Source organism: Mesocricetus auratus, unplaced genomic scaffold (genome assembly GCF_017639785.1).
Source record: "Mesocricetus auratus isolate SY011 unplaced genomic scaffold, BCM_Maur_2.0 Super-Scaffold_100046, whole genome shotgun sequence".
In the NCBI taxonomy this organism is placed as follows: Eukaryota; Metazoa; Chordata; class Mammalia; order Rodentia; family Cricetidae; genus Mesocricetus; species Mesocricetus auratus.
This window is the reverse complement of record NW_024429223.1, coordinates 1,473,885-1,490,197: the sequence shown is the minus strand read 5'-3', so window position 1 is coordinate 1,490,197 and position 16,313 is coordinate 1,473,885.

The window sequence follows — 16,313 nt, the reverse complement described above, 5'->3', positions numbered from 1 at the left end:
GAACTTGCTCAGTCCTTTGTAATATATACTGTATATTGTCTGTATGATGTATATAGAAACAGGCTGCAGAGATGGCTCAGAGGTTATGAGCACTGACAGCTCTTCCAGAGGTCCTGAGTTCGATTCCCAGCAATTACGTGGTGGCTCACAACCATCTGTAATGAGATCTGGTGCCCTCTTCCAGCATGGAGGCAAAATGTTGTACACATAATAAGTAAATAAATAAACCTTTAATATACATATATATGTGTACATATCTAAACATTCTTTGGGTTCTGTTCTGCCTAAGTATGTTGTCTTTTAAATATTATTTTAAATGATACACAGACATCCTGGGAATGAGATTTTTCCCCTATGTATAGATTACTTAACTCCCAGGAAGCACAAACAGTAGAGCAACAGGTGTACACAGTTTCAATCTTTGTGGTCGGGTTCCTTGATTCTTCTCCAGAACAGCCACTCTGTTCACACCCCAGCCCCAGGGGCAGGTTTCGCTCCCCTGAGCATCTCTGGGCTATGGGAACCACGTCGTCAAAGGCTCACAAAGGGTGGTTTCAGTACCTGTGCAACTGTTATTCAAATATCACTGGGGGTAAAAGTGGCTTTGACCTTTTAGTCTGTGTCAGTGGTTCTCAGCCTTCCTGATGCTGCGACCTTTCAACACAGTTCCTCATGTTGTGGTGACCCCACCCCAACCATAAACTTATTTCATTGCTACTTCATAGCCATAAGTTTGCTGCTGTTCTGAATCAGAATGTAAATCTCTGACATGCAGGATATCTGATATTCGAAAGGGTCATTTGATTTCCAAAGAGGTCATGACCCACAGGTTGAAAACCACTGGTCTATGTGCTATCAAAGCAAGCACTACTGGGCATGGGGGGATTATTTATATTTCTTTTGTGAGGTATCTTCCCCTATATTTGTCCATTTTTTGTGTTAGTGGGTTTTTAAATTTTTTCACAGCAATTTATTAATGTCTTTGCTACATTTAGGATGCTAACCATTTTTACTATCTTCTTGCGAATCTTTATTATGATTATTACTCATTTAACTTGATCTTGTTAAGCATGTTGTCTTTGGACACAGGGAAATCAACTCTTTACACAGTCCAATGAATCTATCTTTTCCTTAGTGATTCATTCTTCCACTTTGAAGTACAGAAAGTCTTTCTGTACCCACAGGTTATTAAATATTCATTTCATCTTCTACACTTTTATTGTGTAATAGTATACCCACATTTTACCCAAGTCCATTTGGAATTTATTTTCATTTGTCATGCTAAGATGAAGCTCTGAATTGATATTGTTCTCCCAAATGGCTCAGACATAAATCCAACCGGTGTAACATTGCATTCTGTCCTGTGCAGAATTATCAAGAATAGTTATTGTCACACTAAAACGATACTTTAAATTATGTGAGCTGCATCTTGTTTTAGATGAGGTATTTTTTGTTTTTTAAACGTACTTTATTTTTATGGTGTGTGTATGAGTATTTACCTGCTTGTATGTGTGCATGTGTACCATATTGTACAGTGCCAAGAGGCCAGGAGAGGGCATCAGACCCACTGGAATTGGAGTTAGACAATTGTGACCAGCCATTTGAGTGCTGGGAACTGAACCCAGGTCCTCTCCAAAAGCAAATAGGGCTCTTGGCCAAAAAGCCATCTCTCCAACCCCTCCATGAAGTATTGTTAAGTTACCCATGCTGGCTTCAAACTCCTGGTCTTAACTAATTACAGGCATGTGCTACTGTATCTAGCTGAGAGCCACAATTTTACCATCTCATTGTGTGTGTGTGTGTGTGTGTGTGTGTGTGTGTGTGTATGTGTGTGTCTATGCACAGCACTGAGAGCCTAGGAGATTGGTGGGATCCAAAACGAATCTGGTGAAAGAAGAATAAATGGAAGGACAAATGAAATCAGCAAATAAACAAAGGGCTATAGTGTCTTATCCCTGATCTGGGTGATGATCATTCATGTTAAGAAAGACAGTCGTCTTTAATTCTCTCAAAGACTCCAGAAGGGTGAAATGTTACTTAATGACAGGGACATCTGGTTACCTGGACAGTCACCAAGTTCTATAACATTGGGGCACCCTTCGTTGGCCTACAGGCCCAGTGTATCTGATAGACTTTTCTGTGAAGCAGGGAATTTTGAAGGACTGTCCTACTTGTCTTGGCAAAATTTGGCAGCCACTTTCTCTCTCTCTCTCTCTCTCTCTCTCTCTCTCTCTCTCTCTCTCTCTCTCTCTCTCTCTCTCTCCCTCTGTGTGTGTGTGTGTGTGGGTGTGTGTGTGTCCTGATGGTCCAATTTGGACAGTATACTGTCACCAATTGAGGCAAGGGCAGTTTCTTTGCCCAAATGGCTCAAAAGGTTTTGTCATAAAGAAAGCAAATTCCATATGGAGTTTCTTCTATGCCCACTATCCTCTTTTGAAGTAAATTGATGCTGTCAGGAGCAGACGTGTCTCCCTGTCATGAAAAGCCTTAGGTTATTAAACGTATTAAATGCCATATAGTATAGGTCTTTGAAGTGCTTGAAGACCATCTACCTAAATATATCTGTTAACCTTGAAAATATATCTAATATGATACAAGTTTGATTATTATAGATGACTACCTACTAACTTGCGTTTTTAATTATACACTATACTTTTAATAAACCGCATAAGTGCAATGCCCCAAGCAAGAGTATACAAAATTAACCTTAAATTTGCATCCATAAACCAAAATCCATTCCTCCTCCCAATGACAGATTCGTGAAGTGTCACCTTGGCTGGGTTCACAGCTGTCTATCAGAAAGTAGAATGTCATCCTGTGATGTCTGAAGCCACATCAGAAAAGGCCACAAGCACGTCTGCCTGGACCTTTGGGGACGTCTGCTCAAGGGGTGGGGGCGGTACTTCGTGCTGAAGTGGCCATGTGTATTAGTCACGTGAATGAGTCATCTTGAACCTCAGCCTGATGCTCGCCTTTGGCCCCCAAATCAAGAAGAGATGGTGAAAACCATCTAGTGCTAGTGGTAGATGGAATGAGTGTATTGGTAAATGCTAATAACCCCGGACTCAGGAGGCAGACGCAGGAGAATCAGAACTCTGCTCGATGTGGTTCTTGGCTACATAGAAAGTTGTGACCTGCTTGGGATATATGATACATTGTATCAAAAAAGAAAAAAAAAGATTGAGGAGGGGGCTGGAGATGACTCAGTGATTAAGAGAACTTACTGGGGCTGGACAGATGGCTCAGAGGTTAAGAGCACTGGCTGTTCTTCCAGAGGACCTGAGTTCAATTCCCAGCAACCACATGGTGGCTCACAACCATCTGTAATGAGATCTAGCGCCCTCTTATGGCCTGCAGGCATACATGTAGGCAGAACATTGTATACATAAAAAATAAATATTTAAAAAAAGAAGAGAAAAAAAAGAGAACTTGCTGTTGTTACAGAGGACCAGGGTTTGGTTCCCAGAACCCACATGTTGGCTCATAATTCCAAGAGAGGGACAGGAGCTGGGGTCAGACACGGTTCACTAGGGGATGGTGCTGGGTCACTCTGGGCTGCATCCAGCTGCTCCTCAGAGCCTCCGGCTGCCAGAGTCTCAGGCTGTAGCTCCCCGCTCCCCTGGGAGGTATGGGAGGAGGCTGAGGGAGGAAGTGGGTGGCCACGGTGATCCTCCCTGTCTCTCTGCATTTGGGCTTCAGTTTCTACTGGGTGACTTCCTCTTTAGTCTCTTATGACATCTCTTTGTTCCTCCAACCTTGGTGGTGGCAATTTCCTGTGACTGTTCATTTCCGATTACTTCACAGGCTCCTACTTGGCCCAGAGGAAATGGTAATATTTCTCCCTTAAACAGTGGGGCTAGGGGATTTGGGGGAAGGTTAGAATGCAAAGGGACTTTCTGCATTGTCCTTGTCATCTGTCCACCTCAAGGCAGAACATAAATCCTCCTTTACCAGAGACAATTTATTCTCAGCTCACAACCAGGCACCAGGGATCTGCAAGTGAATCTGCCCTGACTAAATTCTCTGCACGCATTTTTGCCCCAAAGTCTTCAGTTACCCTGTGTTTTGTCCCTGCACTAAGATTTACCCTTCTTTGTCTAAAAAGTATTAAAGCATCTTGCGGGGATAGATTTCTTTGGATTTCACTCTCTGGGGAAGAGAGCTCCATATAAGTTTAATTAAATTTTCATATTTTAGCTGGGTGTGGTGATATTCCCCGGTAATACCAGCGCTGAGGCGCAGCAGACCAAAGGATCAAGAGTTCAAGGCTATCCTCAGCTACAAAGGGAGCTTGAGGCTAGCCTGGGCTATATGAGACTGTGACTCAAAATGAAGTAACGCTGGGCGTGGTGGAGCATGCCTTTAATCCTAGCACTCGGGAGGCAGAGGCAGGCGGATCTCTGTGAGTTCGAGGCTGCAACAGCTAGTTCCAGGACAGCCTCCAAAGCCAGAGAGAGAGAGAGAGAGAGAGAGAGAGAGAGAGAGAGAGAGAGAGAGAGAGAGAGAGAGAGAGAGAGAGAGAGAGAGAAAGAGAGCATAGCCAGAAGCAGGGGCATCGGGGGAGTACAGAGTGGACACGACCCTGAGCCAGGTGAGGAGATTGGGGGCCGTGGGGATACGGTGTGTGTGTGTGTGTGTGTGTGTGTGTGTGTGTGTGTGTGTGTGTATGACCGGGGGCAGCAGCCGGGAGGCCTAAAGAGGAAGGGTAACCAAAATGTCTGGATTCTATAGGGAAAGGCAGCTGGGGAAGGGCAGCCCAGTCCCAGGGCTGGAGAAGTTTAGCGTATGGGGTGGGGCATGCCGATCATACCTACTGCAGGTAAGGGGCTGGGGGTTGCTTGGAGAACCCAGCAGTCAGGTCATCAGGTCGGCAGTCAGGTCTGTTTTGATTGTTAAACAGGCACCTTAGCCATTTGTCTCAGGGTTTGTGACTTAATATCCCAGCTTTTGGTTGATAATAAATAAATGATAAGAGGTGATGCGACCTCTGGTATGACTACTTCCTGTTGACATTGGGGTGTCGTTGTTGAGGACCCCAAAAGCTGGAGTGTTGGCCACATCTGGGCAGAGCAGGCTGTTTCACTCACTTTCCAGGCTCTGCGGGACCACGTGGGGCTAGCCGCTTTGAAGCTGTACAGGATGCAGATTTTTGAGGGGACACCTGGAGCCTGAGAGTTGCTGGAGCTGTCTGTATTTAACTTGAAATCTGCTGGGATCGATGGACTAGGGAGAGAAGTTAAGGAGTTTAGGGGAAATTTTTTATCCAGAGTGTACATTTGAAACTTGTAGGCTCACAGTCCTGGCAGTTGGAGGAGGGGAGTCCCAAGACCAGGGAAAGGAGGAGAAATTCCACCCTTAGAAAGGCAGTAAAACAGTACTTATCTGGAGTCCGTTTGACCTGTGAGAGATAGATCCAAATCAATTCCCTGAAGCTTGCAAGAATTTATTTTTAAGTTTATAAAAAAAGTTTTAGGTAGCATCACCACTGTTTGTAATCTGTACTGAAATCCACTTTGTAAAAAAGGCAGTAGACTCATGGTTTTTAGTCACAGTAAAAGCCTGGGAACCCAAAAATGATACTGGGTTAAAAGCAGAGCACATGTTCCAGAGGGCTAGATCTGTAGATTGGACACAGATGTTCTTAGCACAATGAGAAACAATTTTTACATCTATACTTAGAAGACAACGAATGGAAATTTGAAATGTTTGAGCTTGGGACTATTATAATATTAGCAGTGCTTTAGCAGAACTAGATTAATAGATTATCAGAACTCAACTGACTGCTAAAATTCTCAATTTTTGCAGAGCGGTGGTGGCGGCGGCGGCGGCGCACACCTTTAATCCCATCACTCAGGAGGCAGAGGCAGGAGGATTACTATGAATTTGATCCAACTAGTTCCAGACAACCAGAACTGTTACACAGAGAAACCCTGTCTCAAAAAAACAAAAGTCTCCACTTTTGAAGTCTTAATATAACAATAGCATCGAGAGGGTAAGAAACCCGAAACATTTCCCATCTTTTTACATACCTTAAATCACTTTCTTAGCTCTTCACAACTTGTATTTGCATACCTGGAAACACTTCCTTAGGCCTTCCAGACGTAAAGAGACCTAGCAGACTGTGGAAGCGAGGCTTGAGGCTTCAGAACTGAGAAGGCGGTTGAAGCCTTGGGGGAAGAGCTGCTGAGCTACTGTTAAAGGAGCAAAGCTATCATTAACCTAGTTAGTCATCAACGCCATCAGAGATCTGAGAAGGCCAAGTACACCTAAGTACACAGGAAGTGTATAATAAACCAAGCAACTCCTGGATCTATTAAAAATGACAGAGATTTACCAGCTGCCTGCCTGGAACCCTAGGTTCCTCCCTGGCTATCTTGATTTCGCTGGGGGCAGAGGTCCCAGGCAGCTTGTCTTTGGCCACCAGGATCAGACTTCCCTGTGGAGGAGAAACTTGGGACTGACTCAGTAGATTGGGGCGTACATGTCCAACCAAGAATCACGTGGTGCTGGTCCATCAATCTCTCCCATGAAAACCACTAGCCTGGAACAACATCTTCTGATTGTCATTGGAGAGCTACACACATGATTATATTATGTATGTACACATGGATTATTGTTTCGCTGTGAAACTGTCTTATTTTGTAGCTCTGGCTGGCCTCAAATTCCTTATCCACCTTCCAAGTGCTGAGCTACTATGCCTGCCAACTCATGTGATTGTGAAGTTTCTGGTGATACATAAAAGAAAACAATGGCAGGTTTGTAGAAGGAAAGCTGATACTAAATGAACTTTGTGAGGAGAAAGCATCGTGGCCCAGAGCAGCCATGATTGGGTCTTGAAGCAGGAGAGCATTAAGAGAGATCGAAGCCTGCCAGGCGGTGGTGGCGCACGCCTTTAATCCCAGCACTCAGGAGGCAGAGGCAGGCGGATCTCTGTGAGTTCGAGGCCAGGTTGGACCGACAGCCTCCACAACAATACAGAGAAACCCTGTCTCATAAAAACCAAAAAAGAGAGAGAGAGAGATCGAAGCCATGACAAGGGTCCTGAAGAGAGAGAATCTTCAGTTCCAGAGTTCAAAGGGAGGTTCTAACGCTTGTAGGTTTTCAGAAGGGGTAAGCAAACTCCACATTACAGGACCCAGCCTGGCCCAGCTTTTACACACCAGAAGTAACAAGACACTAACAAAAGTTGTAATTCAAGATCAGCCAGAGCGTACTCACAGCCACACAGGGAGCAAAACTGTAGGGTCATGGCAGGCTTTATCACGTCTTTTCCAGGGATACCTGGCCTAATTTCTGAGAGAGAGAGAGAGAGAGAGAGAGAGAGAGAGAGAGAGAGAGAGAGAGAGAGAGAGAGAGAGAGAGAGAGAGAGAGAGAGAGAGAGAGAGAGAGACCCAGGGGGTCTGTGATCTAATATCTAACAGCTACAATGAAAAGTATGAAAGAGTAAAAGAGAAAGAGACAGGGCCAGCTATCTTACTGCCAAGCATGACACCTGAGTTCAATGCCCAGGACACACACAGTGAAAAAGAGAATGGACTCTTGCAAGCTGTCTGAGCAGTGACACACACACACACACACACACACACGCACACACGCACACACGCACACACGCACACACGCACACACGCACGCACGCACACGCGCACACACGCACGCACACACACGCACGCTCGCACGCACGCACGCACACGCACACACACATGCACTTTTTTGAAAGCATAAGAGAAACAGATGGAATTAGTTTACATTAGGTATTTCGCTTGTATTTGGTTACTTAGTTCATCGTTCACAAGTCAAGGCACGCATGGTGTCTTGCACCCATAATCGCAGCACTTGGGAGACAGAGGCAGGAGGATGTAGAGCTCAAGGTTATCTTTGGCAACATAAGGAATCTGAATCCAGTCTGGGCTACATGAACCTTGTTACTAATATTTTATCATGAACATATCAAGATGCCATCAGTTCAATGGATTATCCACTGGTGAGGTGATTTTTGCTCTGTTTTTCATGTTAAGTCTTTAAGATCCCGGGTATATTTTGTCGTGGCAGGAAATCTTGATGAGGACTGACCAGTCAATAGTCGTTGGTATGTGAGGCAGGACAGACAGCTAAGAAGACTGATGCAAGAGAGACAGACAGGGAAACCGAGGCAAGGTCGACAGGTAGGGAAACTTGTGGAAATGTGGGAAGAAAAAGGAGTCACTCGCCCTGGAGTCTGGATGAAGACTCTCTCTAGCTCAGGAGCAAGAGCTTCACCACCATTATCATTTGCTGTGAAAGTCCCACCACACAGACAATATTCCTTTCTGTGGTAAAACAGAAATGGCCCAGGTTCCAGGCCTACATGTATGTGACCTTGGGTAGGGCTTCTCTCCTCTCCCACACATTTCCCAGGACTCACAGAAACAATGCTATGAAATTTGTTTACTGTGAAGATATCCTAACTTCCTGCATCCCTGACACGGAGATTTTACCTTAGCAATTGTAACCCTGCCAGATGCCCCTCGGGAGCCACCCTCAGAATCCCTTAAAGACAATACCCTTAAAAGTAATAACATCCAAAGACCTGCATGTGACACTCTTTTTTGTTTTGTTTGTTTTGCTGTTGTTGTTGTTTGTTTTTTGGGACAGGGTTTCTCTATGTAGCAGCCCTGGCTGTCCTAAAATTCCCTTTGAAGACCAGGCTGTGGTCGAACTCACAGAGATCCACCTGCCTCTGCCTCCCAAAGTGCTGGGATTAAAGGTGTGCGCTACCACCGCCCTGATTTGTGTGGCAATCTTAAAGATGAAGTGAGATTCTTCTTTGAGAAGCTTACACTCATGTCATGGGCTAAGTCTCACTTCCTTCTTGAACACCTCCCTCCCTTCCTCCCTCCCCTTCTCAGTCTCTGTTTCTCTCTCTGTCTTTGGGTTTTCAATACAGGGTTTCTTTGTATAGCCCTGGCTATCCTAGAACTTGCTCTGTAGATGAGGCTAGCCTTGAACTCACAGATCTGAGTGCTGGGATTAAACATGTGCACCACCGCTGCCTGGCCTCTCTTTCTCTTCACCTCTATTTCAAAAATATTTTTTTAATGTTTTAATAAACTCCAACTCTATACTGTCTCATCCTGAAATTCTTTTCAGTGCCAAAGTCAAGGATTCAATCATACCTGAGTCAAGTCCCTAGAAGATTAAGGGAATGCTGAGGCTACTTTGAGGGACAGTGTAGGGCTGTGTCTCCATCTCTGTCCCTGATCACAATGTGGACCACATCCAGTAGCTCTAGTGCCAGCCATAATTACAGGACCAATGAGTTGAAGATGGAGACCCGCTCCTCTCGAGATGCAAGGATGGATGCTAAAAATGAAAACTTTAAATTATGGGTTATGTGAAGACAACCCAGTTTAAAAAAAAGTATTTGCCATGCAAGAACAAGGATCTGAGTTCAAATCCCCAGAACCTATGTAAAGCTGAGTGTGGTAGTGTATGTTTATAATCTCATGCGATGCTATGAGGAATAGGTAAACAGGAAAAACCCTGTGAGCTCTCAGGCCATCTAGCCTGGCATACTCATCAGCAAAAAAAAAAAAACAAAAACAAAAACAAAAACAAAACAAAACAAAACAAAACACAAAACCGGAGAGAGCTGTACTCAAACGAGTAGAAAGTGAAAGTAATTCCCAAGGTTATCTTCTGGCCTCTGAAGGTTGTACCATGACACATGCACACATGTGTACACACACAAAGATGTCTGTAACAGAAAGATGGGGAGGGGTCATGAACTATTTCCTATCTGAAGCTTGGCTGTGTTTTTATAGCAAACAGGACGGGAAGATGAAAAGCCACCATCAGCCATTAGCACTACAGAAAAGGGACCAGGCTGTGGTGGCAAGCTCCTTTTGTCCCAGCACTCAGGAGGTCAAGGCCAACCTGGTCTACAGAGAGCCAGAGCTACACAGAGAAGCCATGTCTCAAAAAGCCAAACAAATTACGGAAAAGACAATGAGACGATGTACTTGGAAAGATGGAAGCACTCATCCATGAAACACACTTACCCCAACATCGACTCTGAATCTGACCAAGCCTTTTTTGCAAATCTACCAGTTTGCAAATACAGGGAACAACCGAATATATCAAAAGACACCCAGGTCTGGTCTCAGAGGTCAAAGGGCTGGGGAGATAGTTCAGTGGTCAAAGCTCTTGTTTCATAAGCATGAGAACAGTTAGATCCCAGAACCCAATGAAATGACAGGCAGAAATGACAGTCTGCCTTTAATTCCATAGCTCTGAAGGTACAGACAAGGGATAGAACGACTTTCTTTTTTTTAAGATTTTATTTATTTTATGTATCTTCATGTATTCCTTTATGCCAGAAGAGGACATCAGATCCCACTATAGATGGTTGTGAGCCACCATGTGGTTGCTGGGAATTGAACTCTGGTCCTCTGGAAGAGCAGCCAGTGCTCTTAATCTCTGAGCCATCGCTCCAGCCCAGAATGGCTTTCTTTATTCACAAATTCTGGGTTCAGTTGAGAGACCCCGCCTCGGTGAATAAGGTAGACAGTGATCAAGGGAGATTCAGTCAATCTCAGGCCTCCACAGGCAGACAAACACACGCGTTCCCACAAACACGTGAACATACATACACAAGAGAAAAAGAAAAAAGCCAGTAAAAATGCAACCAATCAAATCAGACTCAGGTAAATGAGAGGGAAGGGACATTGTTATAGAATGTAAGACTTAAAGAAACTCCCAACAAATATGATGTACAGACTCTTAGAACAAACCGAGAATTGATAGTTTGTAAAACAGAGAAATTTAGAGACAATTCTGATATTCCACACCACGAAGGAAAAAGGAAAATTTGTTAGTTTTAGATGTGTTCTTTTTTTTAAAGAAGCTGATATTTTAGAGATACGTATTTATAGATGAAATTATAGGCTGTCTGGGATTTGCTTTAAACTAATTGGGTGGGGGAGGCGGAATAAATAAAACAAGATTGGCCATATGTTGATAATAATTGAAGCTGGGAGATGGGTACTTGGAGGATCGTTATATAATTCTATTTTTGTGTATAGCTAAACATTACCATAATAGGGTTTTAAAATGGGGAGGCACGGTTAGAAAGAAAAAGAAGAGAAAGGAAGGGTTTGGGGGTTTTGTTTTTTCGAAGATCTGGGAGCCACGAACAGGCTCCGGAACTAACAAGGGACAGTTTAGACACAGGAGAGCGTGGTGTCGGCTAAATTAGCAATGGGGTATTTGCAAGGGTGTAATGGTTGGTCTCCTTTGCTTGCTCCAGTTAAGGGATGCCTTAGCCTCGCCTCTCCGGGCTAATTTGCAGCTTTGACATCTGCAGCTCCTCGGGTCCCTAATTCTACAGCTAAGGTCCAGTGGGATCAGCAGGCCTCGTGCGCAGCACCACCCTCTCGGGCAAAGGTGCTCAGTCTAAAAATCCCACGCCCCATCCTCGTTGTGAGGTTTGGGGAGGCAACCACCGAATGGGCGAAGCCGGAGCAAGGTGAGGCAGAGGGTGTCGCGATGCCTTCTGGGAAATGTAGTTCTCTTTCCATGGCAGAGCGGATGCTTCGCTCACAAGCAAGACTACCTGTCCCATAATGCGCTGCGCTCAGGGGAGGGAGCCCCGTGGTGCGTTGCTGCCTCCAGGTGGCAACTAGCAGCTAGGATGCCGTCCGAAAACCCAGTTGGGAGCAGTCCGGGGTGGGGGCCGTGTTGGGAATGCTGAGAGTCGCCCTGGAACCTCTGGGAAACTGGTCCAGAGGATGAGACTGTGAAACCTGAGCCAAGAAGGGGCTGTAGTAATGAGATTGGAGGAGAGCCCGGTATGAGGATTAAATGAAATCAGGACAGCAACTGTTGGCTGCATGGCTGGTTATTACAGAATAAGCACTTTTCATGTGGCAAAGAACTGCTTCAGAGCGCTACACGTATTAGCTAATTTAATCCTCTCAACGACCATTTGAGCTATTATCAAACCCTTTTACAGGAGTGAAATCGAGGCCTGCAGAAGAGGCCAGAGTCATTCAGCTGGTCCGTGACAGAGCTGGGATTTGAACCTAGACTGTCAGGCTTCAAAGCCTGTGTCCTTTTGACTATGAATATCTTACTACCCTTTTAAGTTATCCCTTAAAAAGCAAATTGTGGCCGGGCGATGGTGACGCACGCCTTTAGTCCCAACACTCCGGGAAGGCAGAGGCCCGCAGATCTCTAGTTTGAGGCCAACCTGGTGTACAGAGTGAGTTCCAGGACATCCAGGGCTACACAGAGGAACCCTGTCTCAAAAAAACAAAAATAAATAGTGTGTGTGTGTGCGTGTGCGTGCGTGCGTGCGTGTGTGTGTGTGTGTGTGTGTGTGTGCGCGCGTGTGTGTGTCCAGGGTCCCCCTATGTCTGCCTTGCTAGAACTGGAATTATAGGCCAGGCTCTACATGTGTGGTAGAGATCCAAACTCAGATCCTCATGCTTGCACACCAAGTACATTAACCACTGAGCCATTCCTCCGGAGGCTCCTTCAATTATCTTGAGGTTGTGGTTAACACGAGTTGACTCAAGATGGCCCTTAGCCCATGAATCTCTAAGTTGGGGATTGCCCATGCTGCTTCTTAGCCCCATTCCAAAGACAAAGTTTGCAATCACCTTAGGTTGGTAACTAGTACTCAAGTCCTCACAGGTTCTATTCATACAGGTCAGATGACTGATTAGCATTGGGTCAGCAGTGGTTTGGGTCAGGAGCCGGAGTCATTAGGATTCCATGAGAGCATGGATGGACCCGCACTCAATGGGGCTCTCCCCTAGAAGCCAATTCCCTTCCAGTCTCGGGGCTTTCCTCCCATACGGCTTGCATGGCACCCCTGAAGCCCATCACCACCACCACCAACAGGAGGGCTTTGTCTTTTTCCTGATGGAAAGCTTGTGCGGAGTGTGGTACGCACTAACCGCCATTTCTCAGCGTTGCCCTAAAGATGCGAATGGTTCAGTCTCCATCGTGAACTTGACTGCGTTTGGAAGCCCCTAGGAGATTGGTGAAGCTCACTTCTGAGTGTGTCTGTGAGTGTTCCCACTGGGAGCGCCATTCCACAGGCTAGGATGGAATACAGAGGCGAAGGAGAAGCCAGGGGGTCCATCATCCCCTCCCCTGCCTCCTGGACCCTTCAACGTGAGCTGTTCTGTTCTGCGATGTCATGTTGAACTGGACCCTCTGGAACCAAGAGCCAAAATAAGTGATTATCTCCTCTCAAGTTCTTTCTGGCGGGTATTTTGTCGTGGTACTAAAACCCTCTAACACTCCTGGAAATCAAGTCTATTTCATTTGTCCCGAGTTTGTGGTCACGCACTCCAAAGGCAGGCAGAACACTTCTCCCTGGAGAGGGACTCTATATAGCAGAAGAAAGGAGAGTCCCCAACCCACTGGGGCTTGGGGTCTGGGGATGGTTAGTGATAGCTCACACTCCGCCTATTGATCTGTGACGGCAGGGTAGCTGGGGACAGACTCAACTTCCTGTGTATCTCAGCTGGCTGTGTGACCAGTTCTCTGCCATAAAATACGGGCAGGCAGTAGGTCCCTTCTGGACAACTTGAAGAAACTGGCAAATCTCCACCCTGTCCCCTCATATTTGTCAGGTAAGAGGACGATAATCTTGAGCCCCAGGAAATAATGGAGTCACCATATGAGTGAGTCTGGTGTGTGAGTCACCAAACGGGAGGACACCTAGAACACCTGTAAGAAACAAAACGTTGCTCTGGTGAGGTGGTTCTGCAGGATGAGTTCAGACCCCGGGATCGACACAGAGGTAGGAAGAGCAGGGGGTGGGGGGGATGTAGACAGTGATGCCGTGAATGCCCAGCTTCGGCAAGGTCCTGGGTTCCATCTATAATACTGCCAAAAAGAAAAGTGAAATGTTTCTGGGCATGCTGGTGCACGTTTCTAATTCTGGTACTCAGAAGGCAGAGGCAGCTGCATCTCTGTGAGTTCCAGAGCAGCCAGAGCTACATAAAGAGATCACGAATCAAAAGGGGGGGGTAGGATGAAAGAATCAGCTGCATAAAGTTGACCTCTGACCTCTACACAGGTCTGATTTAGGGAGGTCAGCACTGGAGTGAGGAGCATTTTCAGTCCCGGGGCCTCTTAAATGAATCTTTAACCCTCCCTCTGGATTCGTGTGCTAATTAGGAAGCTGAGTTAACTCCAGTGGAGTCCAACCGTGGGTGTTGGTGGGTAGGACTGGTTGAGGGACAGGATACTCACTGCATCCTCTTTTCCCTGAGAACCCTGACTTAGAAGGAGCTGAAATCCCCTTGCTAAATAGTGTCCTTTGAGGCGGACTGACTGACACCATTCATTCGCTTAATGCATATGCATATATTTATATATATGCATGTGTGTACTTGGGGTCTGTTACTGTTGCTGCTAAGGTTATTAGTTATTGCTCTCTCTCTGTCTCTCTCTGTGTGTGTGTGTGTGTGTGTGTGTGTGTGTGTGTGTGTGTACCACATGGGTGTAGGTACCTGAGGGGGCCAGGAGAGGGCGCCAGTTCTCTTCACGTTGCAGTTATAGGTGTCTCTAAGCCACTCCTTGTGGGTATTGGTAACTAAACCCAGTCCTCTAGAAGAGCAGCAAGCATCTTTAACCCTTGCACCACCTCTCTAAGCCTCTTCTTGTTTTTGCTTTTGTTTTGTTTTGTTTTTCGAGACAGGGTTTCTCTGTGTTGTTTTGGAGGCTGTCCTGGAACTCGCTCTGTAGACCAGGCTGGCCTCGAACTCACAGAGATCTGAAGCAGATATATTAACCTACACAAAATATGGATGTCCTGTGATACTTTATTGAAAGAGAAATCACTTACTTGAAAAGCCAAGAAATCTAAGAACCAATGGTCCACAGGCTGCTCTCCAGGCTGAAAGACAGAGATAAAGAGTCTCCTCCCCCTAGCTCTATTTACCCATAAGTACCGTAAGTACCAGTGAACACACCCACACAGGAGTGGTCTGTGCTTATGGATTCCTAAAATCACTCCCTACAGAGATCCACCTGCCTCTGCCTCCCAAGCGCTGGGATTAAAGACGTGCACCACCAACACCCGGGCCTCTTTTTGTTTTTTAAGACAAGGTCTCGTGTAGCCTGGGCTGGTCTTCAATTAGTTATTTAGTAGAGGACTTTGAATGTGGCCTTCCTGCCTCTGCCTCCCAAGTGCTGAGGTTTTAGTCTTAATGCACCACCATGCCCAGTTATACGCGGTTCTAGAGATGGAGCCCCAGGACTTCAAGCTTGCTAGGCAATCGCTCTACCCGGGGACAGAGCTATAGCCCTAGCCGCTTGTGGTTTGTTCTCTGAGCCAGACTGGCTTGGAATTTACTGTTCAAGCCAGGATGACCTTGATCCTCCTGCCCCTACACCCCAAGTTCTAGAATTGCCAGAGTGTGCCATCACCTGTGCCCCATGTGGACGTTCAGTGTTGCTTGTGGAGTGGGTGGGGAAGAATCCTCATGTGCAGTGTTGCTCCTACATACATGACCTCCCATGTTCTTTATGTGTGGCTGTGTGTTTCAGGGGTTTACGTCTGAATGTGCACCTGTGTGTGTATGCCAGCACATGTATGTTCCAACGGCCCTTGGAGTAGGCATTATATTGCATCCTGGCATGTGTCGGGGGCATGCCTGTGCACACTGGGGCAGTTTCTGTATGCACTGGACCGTGCTTGGATCTGAGCAGTCTCCTTCCCCCCAAGGCCTCCTCAGCTCTCTGCAGTTTAACCTCATTCTTTCTGCTGTTTCGCTGCTTCTGTCCTCTTCTCCAGATGTTGCAATTAAGCAAACGCAGCAATTAAGCAGAGTCCCCCAAACAGCCATCCCACCAGGATCCCCTTCCAAGAGCTAATGAGGGGTTACAGCACGTGCAGACCCACGTGGTACGATGCCGGCTCTCGGGGACCCCCAGGCCGGGATGCTGTGGAGGCTCAGGCAAGATGCGCACGCGCGCACACACACACACACACACACACGCACACACACACACACACGCGCACACACCATGAAGAATGCCCTGCTCACTCAGGCTTCTCTAGATCCCAGCCGCTGATCCCTCAGGAAGGCCCCCGGGTTCAGAGTCCTTAGAAGGTCCTGGACACTGCTTATGGGACCCCGATGCCCCTCTGCTTCCCTAGTCAGTCTGGACCGTGCTGGCCTGTGTTTTGTCACCACAGGCCTCATTATTTTGCCCCTGGTTTCCCTGTCATAGCCCTGTCCGCCCTGACCTAGGGAGACTTCCTAATCACAGGCTCGGTCCTTCCAAAGCCAGGCTTCTCCCATCTGGGTGC